The sequence below is a fragment of the Siphateles boraxobius genome, unplaced genomic scaffold (assembly GCF_051911475.1).
Source record: "Siphateles boraxobius isolate OS27281-9 unplaced genomic scaffold, OSU_SipBor_1 2, whole genome shotgun sequence".
NCBI lineage: Eukaryota > Metazoa > Chordata > Actinopteri > Cypriniformes > Leuciscidae > Siphateles > Siphateles boraxobius.
Genome location: NW_027508810.1, coordinates 17,038,223 through 17,051,923, shown reverse-complemented (window position 1 = coordinate 17,051,923; position 13,701 = coordinate 17,038,223).

Genomic DNA, 13,701 nt, shown 5'->3' with positions numbered 1-13,701 from the left:
AGGGAACAGCCATTTGGGTGTCTGAAACCATTGTGGATGTTATTGAGTGCACTTATTCAATCTCACATTCAATCCCACTACTGGAACTGTGTTCCAGAAATAAATTTGATATTGATATGAGGGTAAATGGGTGATTTCAGACAAACAATATCTGATTAATGTGAATATTGTCAGAGTGAAAAGTACAAAATGGTACCTATTAGGGTACAAGTGGACGTCACTGGGGTGGAACCCTGAAGGGAACCTTTTTGTACCTTTAATGAGAGGTACAAAATTGTACCTTATTAAAAGGATCCCCAGGATATGCCCTAATGACAATACAGTTTTAATCATATGGTGCTCAAAAACAAAATATCTTAAAGAAACTGGCTTAGATTTTATATATATTCAATTTTATTTATTAACCTTCTTTTACAAAGAGAATTACTTTAAATGTATTACATTTTCTCACAGAAGCGGGTGGGAGTCAAGACAATTAATTGTTAATCCCACATAAAAATGAATCGGACATTACTCAACAAATATAATCAGAAGTATAAAGCAATTATTTTAAACTGTAACACGTTCAAAAAAAGGTAACTGTTGTGATGTCAGTCTGTGCTCCCTTGTCTTTTCATGTTTAGCAGTTCCCTGTTTAGCTTGTTTGCCCTTGTATTTAAGCCCTGTGTTTTAGTTCAGTCATTTTGAGTTCTTGGTTTTGTTTGGAGCTGATGTTGTAATTTTGAGGTTGGTTGTTCTGTTCTTGAATCCTGTTCCTAGTCTGAGTCTTTGTTTAGTTTTCAGTTTATGGGATAAAGTGTGCTGCATTTGGATCCTACTTCCTCCTTGTTTCAACTTCAGCATATAGAAAGAACTCACCGAAAAATGGATCCAGCAGCTGCCAGTATGCCGTATCCCGGTGCTATGGAGATTTCTTTCTTCTATGTTCCAGGATGGCCAGCCCATCAAGAGGTATGTGAAGGACTTCTTGCCTTGCTGTCATTCAGGATCGTTTGATGACACCCAGCTCATGGACCTGTTTTGGAGTGGGCTGGATGAGGACATTGCTCAATTGATGCCGGAGGACAATACCGGCTGGACCCTGGAAGGATATATCGACCTGGCCCTTTCCTTGAGCGGTTCGGCATTTACTGTGGCCTTGGCTGATGAAACACCCCGCAAGCTCACAGTATCACCTGAGCCTGAGTCAGTTCACGTCTCGCCCGTCCAGCATGAGTTCCTTCACATAAGCCTTGCCCAGGCTGAGAATCTCCACGTCACACCAACCATCAAGCCAGCCACCGGATTGGTCTATGGCCGTCCAGGACTGGTTTCCAGCGTGGCTGATTCCCCGCTGATGTCTGCTCGTGCTGCCAAGAGGACCATTGGTCCCGCTGGTCCCGTCCAGCCCCGAGCCTTCACTGCTGGTCCCGTCCAGCCCAGAGCCTTCACCGCAGACTGTTCGCGTCTCGTCTGCCCGGCCAGAGACCGTTCGCGTCTCGTCTGCCCGGCCAGAGACCGTTCGCGTCTCATTTGCCCTGCCAGAGACCGTTCGCGTCTCGTCTGCCGGGCCAAAGACTGTTCTTGTCACGTTCTTGTTCACTATGAACCCGTAGCTGCCAACAAACAAAAACTGATTTTGTAATGTCGAGGTTGGTTATTCTGTTCCCGAATCCTGTTCCTAGTCTGAGTCTTTGTCTAGTTTTAAGTTTATGGAATAAAGTGTGCTGCATTTGGATCCTGCTTCCTCCTTGTTTCAACCTCAGCATAACAGTAACAGGAGTTCAAGAAATTGTCTATACTGTTGAATACTTAAAAATCAAATAAAAAAATAAAAGAACAGTTATATTATATATATATATATATATATATATATATATATATATATATATATTGATATACAGCAAATTAAACAGGCTATAGCATTGGGCAGTTGTTCTTCAGCAAGAATACCTTGTGCTAATAATATAATTGTTCCTCAACATTGTAGGGATCTTTAACACCATTTATAACATCATTAATCTTATTACTCGCTGAAGTTTGTCTTCAAAATTGACATGGCTGTACTTCTTGAATGCATGTAGAGCCGAAGTTAAAGTTGTGGAAAAATTTGCCTCATGTGCATGAATGAGACCAATATGCTGGATTTCTTTGACAATTGTGAATATGTTCTCCGAGAGCATTTAGACAAGAGAACAGGCAATGGTTTTTTGCAGATGTTACTGTAAGAGGTTGATTACTCTGGTAACCAGGGTAGGAAAAGGCTTGTCACCATCCACAGAAAGTTTCAAAACATACCGCTGAAGAAACATCAGGGTGTTCTTCAAGTGTCAAATTGAAGATGAAATAGGCACAAAATACAGAAAGAGCCCCTCAATCCACACAGCTAGCCCAGCAGATCTCTATCCCATCTTGATAGAGCTGGACGATATGGCTTAAAGGAGAACTCCGGGCAATTTTTAAGTTAATCTTGATCGTTATACCTTTGTGAGTAATGTCTATAGAAAAAAAAAATGAACTGGATTGGTGATTGCAACACGGAGCTGTTCCCGCAAATGCCCAGAGCTCCCCCTCAGCTAAAAAGGCAGTAATGGGGGCATATACATAAAGAGTGTCTTTGTGCCTCTTAACAGACACAAAATGCAATTAAAATGTCTGTCCAACATGAACAGGGCCCTTACATGTGAACTAGTAGTGTAATATACCAAAAGTAAATAAAGCAAATCACAACAAATTGAAAGACTTACAGAAAAATAAAAGAATCCCGGCGATTACGAGGACAAATATTGGAGAGCAGTAGTATTTTGTTTTTGGTGTCTTTTTCTGTTTCAAGTCTAGTGTTGGAGAGAAAGCAGCAGCGTAATTTTTAGTAGATTTGGATCATTTTAGCAGCTGTTTTCCTTATCTGTGTCATTCACTTACAGAGGTTGCTCTGGTAAGTCGTTTATATAAAAGGATAACATTTTAGCACCGCCTTGTGGTTGAACGTGGAGACCCAGATACATTTTTTATTTTATTTTGCAAGAGTTGTATGGTTGCTCCCAGTCTTATGTTGCCCTGCAAGGCAAGGCAAGGCAAGGCAAGGCAAGGCAAGTTTATTTATACAGCACATTTCATACACAATGGTAATTCAAAGTGCTTTACATAGAAGAAATTAAAATAATCAAAAGAAATCAGAATAATGAAAACGGTTTAGAATAAAAGATAAAATACAGAAATAATCAAATGAAATCAGAGTAATTAAAACAAAATAAAATACAGTGTAAACAGTCGGATGAATAGTGGCACAGTGCTCATTCAGTAAATGCACAGCTAAACAGATGTGTTTTGAGTCTGGATTTGAATGTGACTACTGTAGGAGCACATCTGATCTCTTCTGGAAGCTGGTTCCAGCTGCGGCTGGCATAGTAGCTAAAAGTAGACTCGCCATGCTTAGAGTGAAGGAAGTTTTTTAGGAGACAGTAGAATGGGTAAAAAACCTGGCAAGAGAACTTGTGTATCACCTGCTCTCGTTGAGTAGCCGTAAAGGCAGAGGACCTGTAACCAGTGCCTCACTCATGTTTTTAGCCGTCATGTCCGAGGACTCGTGTATCACTTGATTCTAGTTGTTTAACCGTTATGTCAGAACTCGTGTATCACCTGTTCTCGTTGAGTCGCCGTAAAAGGCAGAGGATCTGTAACCAGTGCCTCACTCATGTTTTTAGCCGTCATGTCCGAGGACTCGTGTATAACTTGGTTCTAGTTGTTTAACCGTTATGTCAGAACTCTTGCATCACCTGTTCTCGTTGAGTAGCCGTAAAGGCAGAGGATTTGTAACCAGTGCCTCACTCATGTTTTTAGCCGTCATGTCCGATGACTCGTGTATCACTTGGTTCTAGTTGTTTAACCGTTATGTCAGAACTCGTGCATCACCTGTTCTCGTTGAGTAGACGTAAAGGCAGAGGATCTGTAACCAGTGCCTCACTCATGTTTTTAGCTGTCATGTCCGAGGACTCGTGTATCAGTTGTTTCTCATTGTTTAGCCGTTATGTCAGAACTCGTGTATCACTCGTTCTCGTTATGTAGCCGTAAAGGCAGAGGCCTTGTGGGTCGAGTGCCTGCGTGATCTCGGTGAGTAGCCATAAAGGCAGAGGACCTGTAACCATGGCCTTACTCGTGTTTTTAGCAGTCGTGTTAGAGAACGTGTGTATTACACGTTCTCGTTGAGTAGCCGTAAAAGCAGAGGACCTGTAACCAGTGCCTTACTCATGTTTTTAGCCGTCAGGTTCGAGGATTGGTGTATCACTTGTTTCTCGTTGAGTAGCCGTAAAGGCAGAGGACCTGTAACCAGTGCCTTACTCGTGTTTTTAGCAGTCGTGTTAGAGAACGTGTGTATCACTCGTTCTCGTTATGTAGCCGTCAAGGCAGAGGCCTTGTGTGTCGAGTGCCTCTGTGATCTCGTGTTGTAGCCGTCAAGGTTGAGAAACTGTTTACCACTCGTGATGTAGCCGTCAAGGCTGGAAACTTGTAATAAGTGGTCCATCGTCGGGTCGGCGAAGCAAAAGCATGGGGTAGATTGTAGCGGGACGTACTGCTGTGTCCAATTAACCTAATGCGTTCGGGCGTGAGTTCAATCATAACGATGTGGGATCATATAAATTAAGGGTTTCGAGTCACTGTTTACGTGTGGGTGTCGTCTGCGTGGTGCGTCATTGCCCGGGCACCTGGTTCCTCATCCGTTTCCGCTTGGAGGTATGTGTGGCATGGCTGAATAGTTAGCACCAGATGTGGAATCTTGTTCTTTTTTTAATAATTATTGGTTTGTAGTTGTGAGGACAGTTCGCTGCTGTGGGCTGTTGGTGGCTGCCACTTCCCCTTCACGTGCCTCTCTCGCATTCCCGTGCTTTGTACATGGTGGTACGATATCTTCCTGTGAGTACGATGTGGACGTGCGCCTGGTTATGAAATAAAGACTGTTCTGCGGGGCCTGTGGGGAAACGCTGTTTGATGCTGCTGTTTTGTGTATACGGATTCTCTCTTGTGACAAACTTTCGCGTCAACGCGTGCGGGGTCGAGCTAGGTGTCGGGTGATACCTGCTCTCCAACATTTGTCCTCGTGATCACCGGGCTTCTTTTATTTTTCTGTAAGTCTTTCAATTTGTTGTGATTTGCTTTATTTACTTTTGGTATATTACTTATTTTCTGAGTGTATTCTTTTGTGAATGTTGTTTTGCTTTATTTGGTTTGTTTGTGACTGTTTCTTGTGTTTTTGTTTCATCTCTGTTTTGCTTTACGGGTGTTAGAAGGACAGCGAGTGAAATTCAATCAGCTTTGATGCCCATTCTGACTTCCATCATTATAATATTGTTTCATGATTTTCTGGTTTAATAATTTAAATGTTATTGTTTTTTTTTTTTATTTAGCGTCTTTGTTGAATGTTGATACCAGTGTGGTAATTTTTGTTTTCTTTTCAGGAGCCGAGGCTTCAAGGCAGGCCGCTAGTAGGCCCTCAAGTGCGGTAGTGGAGGGTTTTGTCACGGAGTGCTGTGCGTTCATGCTTGGCTTTATTGGAGTGCGTGTGTTGATACCTGTGCACAGGGTGGTAAGAGTGACTGTAGGAGCCTTGTGCTCGCTAAAATAGTGTATCTGCCATTGTTAAGCCTCTGTCTCCTTTTGGAAAATCACGCTCCTGCGTGTTCCTATGTAGGTGGTTAAATTCACTAGTATAAATATTTCCCTGGTTAAACAGGGTGGCGTAGTCGTGCACATGTAGAGGTAGTTTACTCCTCTTAAGGTCCCGCTACACAAGAAAAAGAAAATGTTTGCATCTTGTCACTCATTATAATGCTAGATTTGAGAACAATACAGTGGTAACATTGTAGAACAAAATCTAAATATATGTTCTCACCTGAGGCCAGGCTTTTTTCAGGTTGCAGAGACTTTTTTGAACGACCAAAGTCTTTTCACTCCTTCAACATCAGCCAAAGGTGTCCGCTCAAATATAAACCTGCGTTTCATGGGCCATATGTGCTATTTAAAATCATATTTGGTCAGTTTTTTTTTACACAAAATAAGAAACTGTATGAACAGAACCAAGAGTAGTCATATTAAGATTTAATCATCTACTTACATATCCATTGCCTTCTTAGTCCTTCAAAATGGGGTCCTTCAGAGTCAGGGCCTTAGCTCTAACATACTCTTTATGTCGAATACCTCACTTTACGTGTCTGCAGCATAGACTGTAAAAACAGGGCTCTCAAGTTTTGAAGACAGGCAAGAGTGACACCCAGCCGATGTGGGGCGGGGGGGGGGGGGGGGGGGGTGCCGTGGGTGGGTAATTTTTTTTCATTGGTTGTTGTGTTAAATCTTACCAATAGTGCTATTTATAGATACAATAGTGCTATTTTCTGATTGGATATTGTAGCTCGACGAACAACACCAGAGGAGACGTGCTTGATTCCTGCCGGTTCCACAGTGAGTGCGGCATATTAAATATATTACAAATAGTTTTTCAGTGTGAGAAATACAATGTGTGGCGGGAGAGCGTGACAAAAGACCGAAATGAGTGACTGTCACGCTCAATGCGTGACACTTGAGAGCCCTGTAAAAAATATGGACGTAGTGTCCATGATGTAACCCGTAGGTTTCTGAAGAGCATTTTTGAAGCCTAAAGTGGGCGGAGTCGGCCGTCGCCATCTTGGAAGCGCGTCACTCCCGGATAAATGAAAATGGGCAAAAAGGCGGGACGTGGGTTGAGTTGAGGTGCCTGGATGCTGAAACTACGCCCGCCTAGCTCGACGTGATCGAGTTTGCTCAGGCTAAGGAGCTAATGTGCTACTGGCCTCGCGCTAAAGTGACAGATGACTTGAAGATGTAGACCTAAAGCCAATAGTTAAAGTTCATGTTTTTGCCCTTTGAAATACTATAATAGTTAAAAGACATAACTATCCGTGAGACTATGTTTATTGTGATGCATTATTATTCTCATGCAGTAACTAACAATATTTGCTCTGAGCGCGTGTGTGACAGTGATTCATGCGCATACATGTCAGTCAGCGCGGCATCGCACGTCAAGTTCGTAGAGAGCTTTATTCAGTCCATTTCAAATTCTGATAGATATTACCTAAGAAGTTCAAGTAATGCACTAGAAATCCGTTCAAGGGACGAATCATTTAAGGGACGAAGAGAAAGCACTGACACCTGCAGGATTTAATCTGACGGTACTTTTTATTGAACACTAAAAAGTTAAATAAGCATATAATAGTCTATCTGTTCCGTAAGATCAATGACACCGCAGAACGAGTGTGGCCTCTATATCTTAGACGTTTTTAAATTTGAACTCCAAAAAGCAACGATATTGTCAGACATGAGTGCATGTTCACAGAGGAAAACAACTGAAGAACAGCGTTGGTTGTTCTCTCGATACTCGACAACGATGGAATCCAATGGCGTGGGCGAAGGTATAAGGGCGGCGTGTAATAAATTGTATGAAATAATCCAGAACAAATTTCAAACACGGCAGAGATGACAAGTTCAGCAGCTGGATCAGCTGAGGTGACGTGATGGCTAACAGAGAGCAGACAAACGGCTAGTGACAGCAGCGGCAATCCACCTGTCACTCAAGTGGCCACGCCCTTGATTATGCAGCATTTTAAGGCTTAATATAATTTAAATGGATGAGTTCTAAAAGAATTTGCCCCCTCACAGTTGTCATGAAGGGCAAAATTAGCTGTATAGACCAAAACAACTTAAGACACCAGGCTGTAAACAAATTTTTTTCTGCTGTAAAGTTGGGCATTTTAACATAGGGGAGATACAGATTTGACTCACTTTTGCTGCCAGCCTCAAGCGGACAGGCGATGAATTCCGTGTTGGTTTCAAGAGAGAGACAGGGAGGTTGGTCTGCAGGAGGAAAAAATCGCCAGATCAGCCTCCGCTAGACAGTGTGTTTCTACCAGTTAGCTGCATTTGCTTTTGAGCCGCCCACGCTCTCGCATCTTCTCATCTGTTTCACTTTCCCTGCAGTCATTGCCTGATGCTGCCGAAAAACTCCTGCGACGCTGCCTTAAATTGCCGCAACCCAATGTGTTGACCTTAGCCTTTTGGACTCGGAGGACACGGTAGCCACCGTTTTTATTAAGGAAATAAAGTATGAGAGGCTAAATCATGAAAGTTTAATCATGGACAATGGCGTTGTCACACAGAGAATAATCCTCGAAAAAACCTTGATTTTCTTAAAATATCCCAACATGCGATATAAACTCACCCTCATTTTTTCCCATCTCCTCTTCAGTGAGTTCCATACCAAACTGCATTAGCTAATTTATTAACTAATTAATTAAACTCCATTTAAGGCTTGTCCCAAATTAGTCAGTAACGTACACCGGCCAGTGTAACTCAAGTAGGCCTACTTTTCGCGGGCTTAAAGAAAAGAACATCAAATTGGCAAAATCAACAGAACATGCAATCATACGTGAAAAAAATAAGAATATATTATAACATTATCCGCATTTACCAGAAAAATTTGTCCTCCAAAATATACTAGCCGCTGGAAATCGTGAGAAGTTCTTTCAGAACAGGACCGCATATTCACAGTCACACACACTGTTCTCAGTCAGAACCGAACGACTCAAGCCAAACTTTTCTTAAAGCGACAACAACCGTAACGTCTACATAAGCTATAGGTAGGCTATATATAATTACTTGAATATAATATTTTTTTTTGCCATTCATCATTGTCTGTATTCCAAATTTAATTCAGCATCAATCACTCTGTTTTTGATTCAACATTCAAAAGTTAATTAACTTTTATTAAAGTGTATTAATACATTTGATTAATACATTTATTTAACAAAGAATGAATACTAGGCCTATATTACATTACAACAAACATTAACAATTGTAAGACTGGAAGAACTGGTGGATGGAATCAACCTCACCACAGGTCTATAAGACAAAGGACCTTGCTTGCACATTAACATTTGAACATCTCACACACACACACACCCCGCACCCCCCTTCCTCTGAGCACCTTATCTACATTTTCTCTCTCTCTCTCAAGCCCTGTCCACACGGAGACGCGTTTAACTGTATACCTACAAATGTTTTATCGGATCGGCGTTTCGTCCAGACGGATCCAGCGTTTTGGGAGACTGAAAACGCTATTTTTTGAAACCGGGTCCCAGGGTGGATAAATCTGAAAACGACACCCTTGCGTTTTCGTGTGTACGGCCAATCCGTATATTTTGTGAAACGATGATGTCATCACCCCACGTGTCGACTAGTCAGACACTCTAAATCAGTAACAACAACTGCGACGACATGCTTGAGTTCATGCTTCAGAAGCTATACTGAGCCTCTTTTATTTCTTTATTTATTATTTAGGCCTACTTTAATGTATTTTTTATTTTATTTCCTTATTTTACTTCTTTATTTGTTTATATTTCTTTCTTATGCTATGATGCTTGTATTTTATCTGATTAAGACATTTCGCATTTTGTAGGGATGGGCATTTCAAGCAAAAATAATATTCGACGATCGCTGGGAATTATTTTATTATTATTTAAAAAACGCACCTCTGCCCCCTCATGCTCACCGGTACGGCGTTCGCTCCGACATTAAATTTCTCTGTACTGTAGTAGGCCTACATGTTGTAGCCATTAAAGAAAAGTTAGTTTCATATTTATGTTTAAATATTATGTTATTTTTTTCCATTTCATATGTGTTGATTATATGAAAAGTGAACAGCCTGAGTAGCCTAATCATATGATGGGCAATATCGAGACACATCATTTTGACTACTTCATTAAGTTTTGTTTTGTATAAAGCCTTTCTTTAAAGTGAATTTCGTTTTGTATAAATTGTATCTTAATTTGAATCAATGTTTCATCAACCAATTTTCTGGATTTAATAAATAAGAAGCAAATATAGCAGACAATAGCCTATAATCAGGACACAGAGGCACCGACGCAATATAACTTGCATCGCACGTGAACTGGAGCTTGTCTCATAAATGAACAGAAACTCAGAAATATCTAAGCTTGAAATGTCTACTTTTAAACAAAACTGTGGCGAGGGGGGCGTGGTTCAGCGGACTCTGTAGCAGGAGAGCGAGGGCGGAGCCGAGCGGTGAGTAAGTGGGTCAAGTTCAAATGACGAACACCTGTTTGTGATTTCAGTAATTGGCGTGAGGAGACCGCATATAAGCGGGCTGTGCTGATAACGGAGGAGAGAGAGAGACTGGAAGCTCGTGCACGCTGACGGTCGGGACGAAACGTCTATTAAGCTGTTAACAGTGGAAAGAGTGCTGCCTCGTTGGATGTTTATGAAGCTGTGAACAGCGGGAAGAGTATTGCCTTACATGTGCAAATTGACTGTTTTTGTTTTGAGTTAATTTTGAGAGCGCAAGAAAGCGCTGTGCAAAGAGGACCTTTAATAAAGTGCACGAGCTCCACTACTTGCCGACCCCGAGTCTCCTTCCATCACCCACACACGAACCCTGAGTTACATCACACTGGTGCCGAAACCCGGGATGGAAGGAGAGGCCGCCGCCAGAACCACTCTGTCAACGCCATTTGCGGACATCATCAACGCGCTCGCGGGACTCCACCAACAACACCAGGAGGCACTCCTCCAGACCCAGCATGAGGACCGCGAGCAGTTCCGGAGCTGGCTAGACCAGGAGGCTCGGGCGTCTCCTTTGTCGGCCCCGGCCACGGCCCTTCCCCTCCACAAGATGGGTCCACAGGACGACCCGGAGGCGTTCCTGGACCTCTTTGAGAAGTCGGCCGAGGCCGGGCGCTGGCCGCCCGCGGACTGGCCCATGCGTCTGATCCCGCTGCTCTCGGGCGAGGCGCAGATCGCCGCCCAGCAGCTGCCAGTCCGCAACCTCCTGGTCTATGAAGACCTGAAACGCGCCATTCTTCAGCGGGTCGGCCGGTCCCCGGAGCAGAGTCGTCAGCAGTTCCGCTCCATGGAGTTCGGGGAATCCGGCCGGCCCTTTATCTTTGCGCAACAGCTCCGGGACGCGTGCCGCAGATGGCTGATGGCCGAGGCCCGCGACGTCGATGGAGTCATCGAGGTGGTGGTACTGGAACAGTTCATCGCCCGTCTGCCAAAGAAGACCGCACAGTGGGTCCAGTGCCACCGCCCGACGTCGCTGGACCAGGCCATCCAATTGGCAGAGGACCAGCTGGTGGCGTGCCCAGGGGTCGGCGAACCCCTACCGACATCTCTCTCTCTCTCTCTCCCTTCTCCCTCTCTCTCTCTCTCTCGCCCTGTCCCTGCTCCCAGGTCCCGAGGTGGCTTTCCACCACGCCCGGCGCCCCGCTGGAGGACCAGCCCTGCAGCTGATCCGGCCCCTGCATCACGTGCGCCGCCCCGGGGAACCCCATCGATGGTTGGCGGTCCGCCAACCCCGGCCCCTGCAGTCTCCTCACGTCAATCACCTGACCCACTTCCCGCCACTGGGATGGCGGGGAGGCCTGGGCCGGCCTGCTGGCGTTGCGGGGACCCTGGGCACTTCGTGGATAGGTGCCCGGTGATGGAGGTCGGAACGCTGGTCAGGGTCCCCGACGCGCCACAGGTTGCCCCCGATCAAGCTGGGTTGTACCAGATACCAGTAAGTGTAAAGGGGGGTACCTATCAAGCTTTGGTGGATTCAGGTTGTAACCAGACCTCCATCCATCAAAGTTTGATTCATCCAGTGGCATTGGAAAGGAGCCGCGTGGTTAAGGTGCGGTGTGTGCACGGTGAGGTGGTGGGTTACCCCTTAGTGCCAGTCACTATCCAATTTCGGGGGAAAAAGCATAGTGTAGAGGTGGCAGTTAACCAGCACCTCCAGCACCCGTTGATTTTGGGAACCAATTGGCCGGGGTTTAAAACACTATTGGCTTATTTATGTACGGGTGCTTCTGGGATTAAAAGAAGGCAGGAGAAGAGAGCGGTGGTTCAGGTTGGAGAGGCTGTGCCGGGACCCTCGGGGTCTGTCTCAGAGGAACGGAGCGCTTCAGAAAGGGAAATCCTTTTTGAACGCGATGATTTTCCTCTGGAACAGTCCCGAGATGATACGCTCAAAAATGCGTTTGATCAGGTCCGCGTGATCGACGGACAACCTGTCCACCCAGACCAACCGCTCTCGTATCCTTATTTTGCCGTGATAAAAGATAAGTTGTATCGGGTGACCCAGGATACCCAGACAAAACAAGATACAACTCAGTTGTTAGTTCCAAAGAGCCGCCGGGAAATGCTTTTTCAGGCGGCTCACTGTAATCCGATGGCTGGGCATTTAGGGCAAGCAGCTACACTGAATCGTCTAATGACCCGATTTTTCTGGCCAGGCATTCACGAGAATGTGCGCAGGTGGTGCGCGTCTTGTCGTGAATGTCAGTTGGTGAATCCACCGGCCAACCGAAAAGCACCTTTGTGCCCCCTTCCATTAATAGAGGTCCCCTTTGAGAGAATTGCCATGGACCTCATCGGGCCGTTAGAACGATCCGCACGGGGGCATCGCTTTGCATTGGTTCTGGTGGATTATGCAACGCGATACCCCGAAGCAGTGCCGCTGCGCAACATTTCTGCTAAAAGTGTTGCGAGTGCACTGTTTCAGTTAATCTCCCGGGTGGGAATCCCGAAAGAGATTCTCACCGATCAGGGCACGGCGTTTATGTCACGCACAATTCGCGAACTGTACGAATTATTGGGTATTAAATCGATTCGTACCAGCGTCTATCACCCACAAACGGACGGCTTGGTAGAACGATTTAATCGCACGTTGAAGTCCATGATTCGTAAGTTCGTACAGGAAGACGCCAAAAATTGGGATAAGTGGTTAGAACCCCTCTTGTTCGCTGTACGCGAGGTCCCCCAAGCCTCCACGGGGTTTTCCCCTTTCGAGTTGCTCTTTGGTCGCCAGCCCCGCGGGGTGCTGGATGTACTTAGGGAAGCTTGGGAGGACGGACCTTCGGATAGCAAAAACGAAATTCAATACGTCCTGGACCTGAGAACAAAACTCCACACGTTGGGGCGGCTCTCTATGGAGAATTTGTTACAGGCCCAGGACAAACAAAGTCGGCTGTACAACAGGGGGGCTAAACTACGTAAATTTGCACCGGGAGATAAAGTGCTTGTATTGCTTCCCACTTCCAGCTCTAAATTACTCGCTAAGTGGCAAGGACCGTTTGTGGTCACACGGCGAGTCGGGGATCTCAACTATGAGGTCCTTCGATCAGATAGGGACGGAGCACATCAGATTTACCACCTCAACCTGTTAAAAAAGTGGAATGAGGCGGAGTCAGCGTTGCTGGCGACGGTAGTGAGTGGGGAGGAGGATCTCGGGCCAGAGGCGAATTTAAAGTCTCAATCCTCCGCTCTGGCCATTTGCGGAGATCACCTCTCACCGTCCCAGATCGCTGACATTCGAAACTTACAAACAGAGTTTGCTGATGTGTTCTCGCCCCTCCCTGGTCGAACAAACCTCATACAGCACCATGTTGAGACCGAACCGGGTGTGGTGGTACGCAGCCGGCCATATAGATTGCCTGAGCATAAAAAGAAAGTAGTTCAGGCTGAATTAGAGGCTATGCTGGATATGGGAGTAATAGAAGAATCCAACAGTGACTGGGCGAGCCCGATAGTTTTAGTGCCTAAAACTGACGGCTCAGTGCGGTTCTGTGTGGATTATCGTAAGGTGAATGCTGTATCGAAGTTCGATGCATATCCAATGCCACGGGTGGACGAATTGCT